This window comes from Mus caroli, chromosome 6 (genome assembly GCF_900094665.2).
Source record: "Mus caroli chromosome 6, CAROLI_EIJ_v1.1, whole genome shotgun sequence".
Classification (NCBI taxonomy): Eukaryota; Metazoa; Chordata; class Mammalia; order Rodentia; family Muridae; genus Mus; species Mus caroli.
Window position 1 is genome coordinate 115,553,479 of NC_034575.1, and position 6,848 is coordinate 115,560,326.

Sequence of the window (6,848 nt, forward strand, 5' to 3'; positions counted from 1 at the left end):
CTTTCCTTTCCTTTCCTTTCCTTTCCTTTCCTTTCCTTTCCTTTCCTTTCCTTTCCTTTCCTTTCCTTTCCTTTCCTTTCCTTCCTCCCTCCCTCCCTCCCTCTCTCCCTCCCTCTCTTCCTTTCTTCCTTCCTTTACTTATTTATTTATTTTGGTTTTCTCTGTGTAGCCCTGGCTGTCCTGGAGCTTACTCTGAGGACCAGACTGGCTTCAAACTCACACAGATCCACCTGCCTCTGCCTCCCCAGTAATGGATGAAAGGTGTGCTCTACCACTGCCTGACTTTGAAATGTCTAGTTTTCAAGAGTATGAAATGAAGGGAAAGCATGCGAACACATTTCTCACCAGTGGAACCGTTTGGGAAGAACTGGAAGGCATGGCCATGTTGGAGATGTGTCATGGGGTGGGCTTTGAGGTTTTGTGACTTGAGCCATTCCCAGTGCACCTCCCACTCTGCTTCCTGCTTGTGGGTCAGGCCATGAGCTCTCCTGTTGCCATTCCTTTGCTATGCCATGGACTCTGACCCTCTGAAACAATAATCCCCATTAAACACTTTCTCGACTAAGTTGCCTTTGGTCATGGTGTGTTCTCACAGCCACGGAAAGTAACGAAGACGCCTATCCACTTTGGGTGGCGCCATTCCCTGGGCTGTATAACAATGAGAATGTAGGCTGAGCACAAGCTTCTTTCCTCTCTTTCCTGACTGTAGATGCAGTGCGAGCAGATGCCTCAAGCTCCTGATGCCAGCTGCATCCCCACCACGATGGACTGTAACTGCAAACTGTGCGGCACAATAAACCCTTTCTCCTCTAAGCTGCTTTTGTTGGGGTATTTTAGCGGTGAGTGTATTCTAAAGGCAGATTATCTAGGTTCAAACCCTGCCTCTACCACAGAGAGAAGCTTGTTGTAGAATTTATTTAATCTCAATCTGGAATTTCTACCTTACCTTGATCATTTAGTTCCCAGATAAAGGACATACGACTTAATTATTTATATTAGTAAGCCTTAAGCAGCACAAGAGCTGGGCAGACATCTACCCTCTATGCTATTAGAATCCACTTTCCTATTGATAACCCTGAGTTATTACTTACTATGTTTTTTTAAAGATTTATTTATTTATTATAAGTACACTGTAACTGTCTTCAGACACATCAGAAGAGGGTATCAGATCTCATTACAGATGGTTGTGAGCCACCATGTGGTTGCTGGGATTTGAACTCAGGACCTCTGGAAGAGCAGTCAGTGCGCTTAACCATTGAGCCATCTCTCCAGCCCTACTTACTATGTTTCACCTGTGCTGCTCTTAACTCCAATTGGCCAGCACCCAGGGCGGGGTAGAAACTCTGTTTTAGGATTAAATAAATTCAACAACAGAAGCTGATTAGCTACAGTTCTCTGGAGACCAGAATCAATAGAATGGATACATATTAAAAGGAGACTAATTAGACTGGCTTGCATTGTACAGTCTGGATGTCCAACAGTGACCGTCTTCAAACCGCAAAGCTGAGAACCTTTATCTGCTCAGTCCACAAGAATGGAAGCCTCAGCACTCGGTCTGGAACTGAAGACTGAGGGGTTCCTGGAGAGCCACTTAGTCTTCAGTTCATGCTGGATGGCAGAAAAGGCTTGGGTCAGTTATTGGTAAAATGTGGTGGCGGCAGCAGGCCTGGTGAGACTCACCACCAAGACATGAAGACAAGCAGGCAAAAAGCAAATGTTCACCTGGACTTCCCACTTTGACTGGCAGGTGCCACTTACATTTAGGGTGAGTCTTCCAATTGTAAATAATCTAATCCAGAAAATCCCTCCCAGACAAGCCAAGAGGGCTCCGTGTCTTGTCAAGCTGACAATATTAGCCACTACAGAAGCCAAGTGTGACTGATGGTCTTAGCTGTCAACTTCACTAAAATTAGAGCTATTTAGAATCTCTAGATATGGCTGTGGTGGCACCTCCAGGCAGTACTGACATGTTGGACAGTGGCTGGGGAGGGACAGGGGAGGCTGCCTCTGATGTGAATTACACCATCCAATAGGCTGGGATTGTGGATACAAAAGTTGTCAGAGAAAGCCAGCAGGTGCATGGGAGCTGTACTTCCTGTGCATGTGTGTCTAATGCTGCCCCAAGGCCCACAGCGTCCATGAGAGCCTCTGGGTTTTACAGCACGAACTAATACCACTGACTCTCCAGCGGCTCCCAGACCCCACCTTTCCTTTCCTCCCTTTAAGAAAGTGAGTCCACTTTTATTTGTTCATTTCTTGCATCTGAAGTATCCTCCAGTGACACTGTTGGCCTGAGATTCTCACCATGGTCATTAACCACTGCGCAACTATAACCAGCCACTTTACAGGGCTGGCTATGCACTCTCCACCAACTTAGCAGAGCTTATTCACTACCCCTGTTTCCTGCCATGGGGCTCAGCACATAGGGTCTCCACTAACTTGACAAGCATAGTGTGTTAGTCAGGGTTCTCTAGAGGAACAGAACTGATTAAATAAATGTGTGTGTGTATGTGTGTGTGTGTGTATGCATGTGTGTGTGTGTGTGTGCATGTGTGTGAGTGCATTTGTGTATGCATGCACATGCATGTGCATGTGGGGGNGTGTGATGGGATTGCTAGAGTGGCCTACAGGCTCTGGTCCAGGTAGTCCACCAATGGCTAAGACCTTTCCAAAAGAAAGTCCAACAATCAATAGCTGCTGGGCATCTCAGCTAGTCTTTGGTATATACCAGAATCCCAAAGAAGCAGGCTCTGATGCCAGTGGAGGGATGGACTTGTAAGTAGAGCAAAGGCAAGCAGGCCAAGAGCAAAAGCTTCCTTCTTCCCTGTNCTTTATAGGCTGCCGCTCGGAGTGGGCCAGGTTAAAGGTAGGTCTTCCCCCCTCAAAAGATCCAGATCAAAGATGGGTCTTCCCTCTTTAATGATTTTTTTGTTTTGCTTTTTGTTTTTCAAGACAGGGTTTTTTTGGCTGTTTGGGAACTCACCTCTGTAAACCAGCCTAGCCTCAAATTCAGAGATCTACCTGCTTCTGTCTTCCAAAAGCTGGGATTAAAGGCATGTGCCTCCGCCACCACCGCCACCACCGCCAGGCATCCACTTCAATGATTTAACTAAGAAAAATTCCCCACAGCTTGTGGTGGTTTGAGTAGGTACAGCTCCTATAGACTCAAGTGTGTGAATGCTTGGCCCATAAGGAGTGGGTGGCACCATTAGGAGATGTGGCTCCATTGGAGTAGGTGTGGCTCTGTCAGAGGAAGTGTTACTGGGGGTGGGCTTTGAGGTCTCCTGTACTCCAGCTAGGCCCAGTGTGGCACTTTCTCTTCCTGTTGCCTGCCAATCCANATGTAGAACTCTCAGCANCTTCTCCAGCATGTCTNTGTGCACGNGTGTTTCACACCATGATGATAATGGACTGGGCCTCTGNAACTGNAAGCCAGCCCCATTTAAATGCTTCCCTTTACATGAGTCGCTGTGGTCATGGTGTCTATGCACAGCAATAGAATACTAAGACACACGTGTACCCAGCTGATTGGATTTTAGTTAATTCCAGATACAGTCAAGTTCACAACCAAGAATAGCCACCACACATAGGCTTATCACAACCGAATGCAAGTACACAAGGATGGGCTTGGCACAACGTTCATCTAAAACCAGATGCTTCACAATAAATATAGACCAAATAGAGACTTACAATCCAGTTTAACATAAAGCTTGATTTGCTAGCTGGCTACAGAGCCTCCGTCTATCTGCCACACAACCTGCTCGTGGGTGCCCTGCAGCATTTGCTGGGGGAGGAGGAGGAGGAGGAGGAGGAGGAGGAGGAGGAGGAGGAGGAGCAAAGAAAGAAACAGACCAAGAGAAGAAAGAATGTGCCTTGCCCTCCAAAGAGAGTGCCCAAGGAACACCATGGCTATGCAAGAAGTGTTTGGAGTCAGAGAGGGGGTGGTGGAAGAATGTTTATTCTCCAAAGAGAAAATGGCACAGGCTTTGCAAGCAAGAGTTGGAGGAACCTGGAAGCAAATGCTTGCCAAAGTTCTGTCAACTTCCTAGCAAGTCACACTCTGAGACATCTTCTCACCTCCAGGCCCCAGAAGATGCCAAGAACCCCAGGCAGACAGAGGCACCCTAGCATGACCCACCTCAGCAGAACAGGAAGCACTGGCAAATGACAGAATGTTTGAAACACACACACACGCACACAAAATTATTTTAGTCGAGGTATTTTAAAATTCCTCCCTCAAGGCAGCATCCGGTTGCCACAGCAACCCCAGCTCTGTAGGGTGTCCTGATTACCAACATGCTCCCTGCACCAGTCCAGAGGTGTTCCTCATCAACCCTGGGGTCTGCCATCAGTGGACGACTCAAAGTGCCTCAGTGACTATATCTGTTCATTGTCATGCCTCACAGATGCTTGGTCCCCGATTGATAACTTCATTAAGCCTGTAGTCCTAGCACTGGGGAGGTAGAGACTTGAGTCCAAGTGTTCAAGACCAGCCTAGACAACACAGTGAAACCTACCTCCTCAAAATGAAATAAAGCAAAATACGGGCTCATTGCCTACCATATATCATTCCCTGAGTCTGATCCCAAGAAGGAGTAAATTGAAGTGGGAAAGGGTGATGGAGGCCAGGCGTAGTGGGATATACTTATCGTCTCTGCACTTGCAAGTCAAGGGCAGCCCAGAAATTCAAGGTCACCCTGCGTTATAAAGCAAGTTTGAAGCCAGTCTGGGCTACAAGACCCTGTCTTAACACAAAACGGAAGTGCTGGAACCTTGCCTACGATGCTTTACCAGCTGAGTCCCACTACTAATATGTAAAAATGGGGTTTTTTTGGATGATTTTTTTTTTCAAGAAAGAGTTTCTCTGTGTAGCCCTGGCTGTCCTAGAACTCACTCTGTGGACCAGACTGGCCTCGAACTCAGAAATCCGCTGCCCCTGCTTCTCAAGTGCTAGGATTAAAGGTGTGCGCCACCACACCAAAAATAGTTTTTTAAGGGCTTACATATTATTCAAATTGATATCTGGCATTCTACTTGTGGGTTTTTTATTGTTTTTTTAAAAGATTTATTTATTTATTTATTTATTTATTTATTTATTTAATATCTGCAGCTGTCTTCAGACACAGTAGAAGAGGGCATCAGATCCCATTAGAGATGGTTGTGAGCCACCATGTATGTTAGTGAGAACTGAACTTAGACCTCTGGAAGAGCAGTTGGGGTTCTTAACTGCTGAGCCATCTCTCCAGCCCCTATTTGTTTGGCTTTGAGACAGTTATTCTATACAGCCCTGGATGTGCAGGAACTCCAGTTGTAGACCAGGCTGGCCTTGAACTCACAAAGATACACCTGCTTCTGACTCCAGAGTGCTGGGATTAAAGGCATGTTCCAATGCCGCCCAGCTGTTCTTGTTTGTCTGAAGCAGGGTCTATACAGCCCTGGCCGTCCTGGCAGCCTTTGTTGCTCCATCAAAACTTGTATAGGTCACCTTTTCACTCCGTTTGTAATTGAGCAAATGAAGGCAGTTGGTTATGCGTTGTTTCCACTTCTCATTTAGCTCAATTAGCCCCTTAGGGACAGGACTAGACCTGCTGGCAGGGAGCCAGGAATCCTGCATGATGTCTTTCAGAACACAAGCAAGAGGGAGAATGACCAGTGCTACAGCAGTCCTTAGGACCTTGCCAAAGGACCCATGCTACAGTCCTGGTGCCCTCACATAGCCACACTTGGCTTTGCCCTCCTGTTCTCTTGAATACACAGCTGCACTCCATATAAGCTGAACATGCTGGACCCAAGGAGATGCTCCTGGACTGTGGCTGCACTAGGCAGTGCTTGGAGAAAGACAGAGGAAGCCCACAGCCTGAGGAGGTCTCGTGAGTACACAAGACCCAGCTAGGAAACTGACTACAGGCCTAGTCCCTCTTAAAAACAAATTATCTTTGCCTGCATCTCAGTTTCTGCACCATGTTTGTACTGTGCCTGCAGAGGCCAGGGAAAGGGGATTGAATTCCCTGAGACTGTAGTTGCAGGTGGTTTTGAGTCACCAAGTGGTCCTGGAAATAGAACCCAGGTCCTCTGGAAGAGTAGCCCCTGCCCCAGCCCACCCCCACTTCTCGTTTGATTTCGGTTGGTTTCCACTCAAGAATGGTATTGCTGCCAATGTTCGGTCATTACCATGATGCTGAGTGCTACCGGCCAAACAACATGCTTTAATGTTTCTTAAAGGAGTAACTGAAAGACTTCTGCCTTTGGACCTTACTTGTAAGAAATGGAATAGGTTAACTGCCTCTGCGTAGTGGGGCTTGTGAGGCTCCAAGTTCTATTAATTCCTGATACTCCTTTAAAACCTCTAGGCTGTGGAGATGGCTCAGGGGGTAAATTAAACTTGCTTCCCACACAAACCTGGCCACCTGATCTCAACTTCCAGAATCCACACAAAGGGGAGAGAACCAAGATGACAAAGTTGGCTCCTGACCTGCACACACTAGCCACGGCACACACACACCACATACACATAGTAAATAAAGCTTTGCAAAATTTGGAGCCAGATGTGGTGGCTTCTTCAGATAATAGCAGTAGTGGGAAGGTGGAGATGGGAGGACTACAGGGCTCACAGGCCAGCCAGACTAGCCAAATCCATGAGCTCCAGATTCAGGAAGAGGCCTTGTATTACAGAATATGGTGGCTCAGAGGTTACAAGCACTCACTGCTCTTCCANGTGATCCACAAGGAGATTAACATCTGTGATTCCAGTTCCAGGGGATATGATATCCTCTTCTGAGCTCCATGGGCACCAATCACAAATATGGTACGTGGTACACAGATATGCACTCGGGCAAAACAACCATACA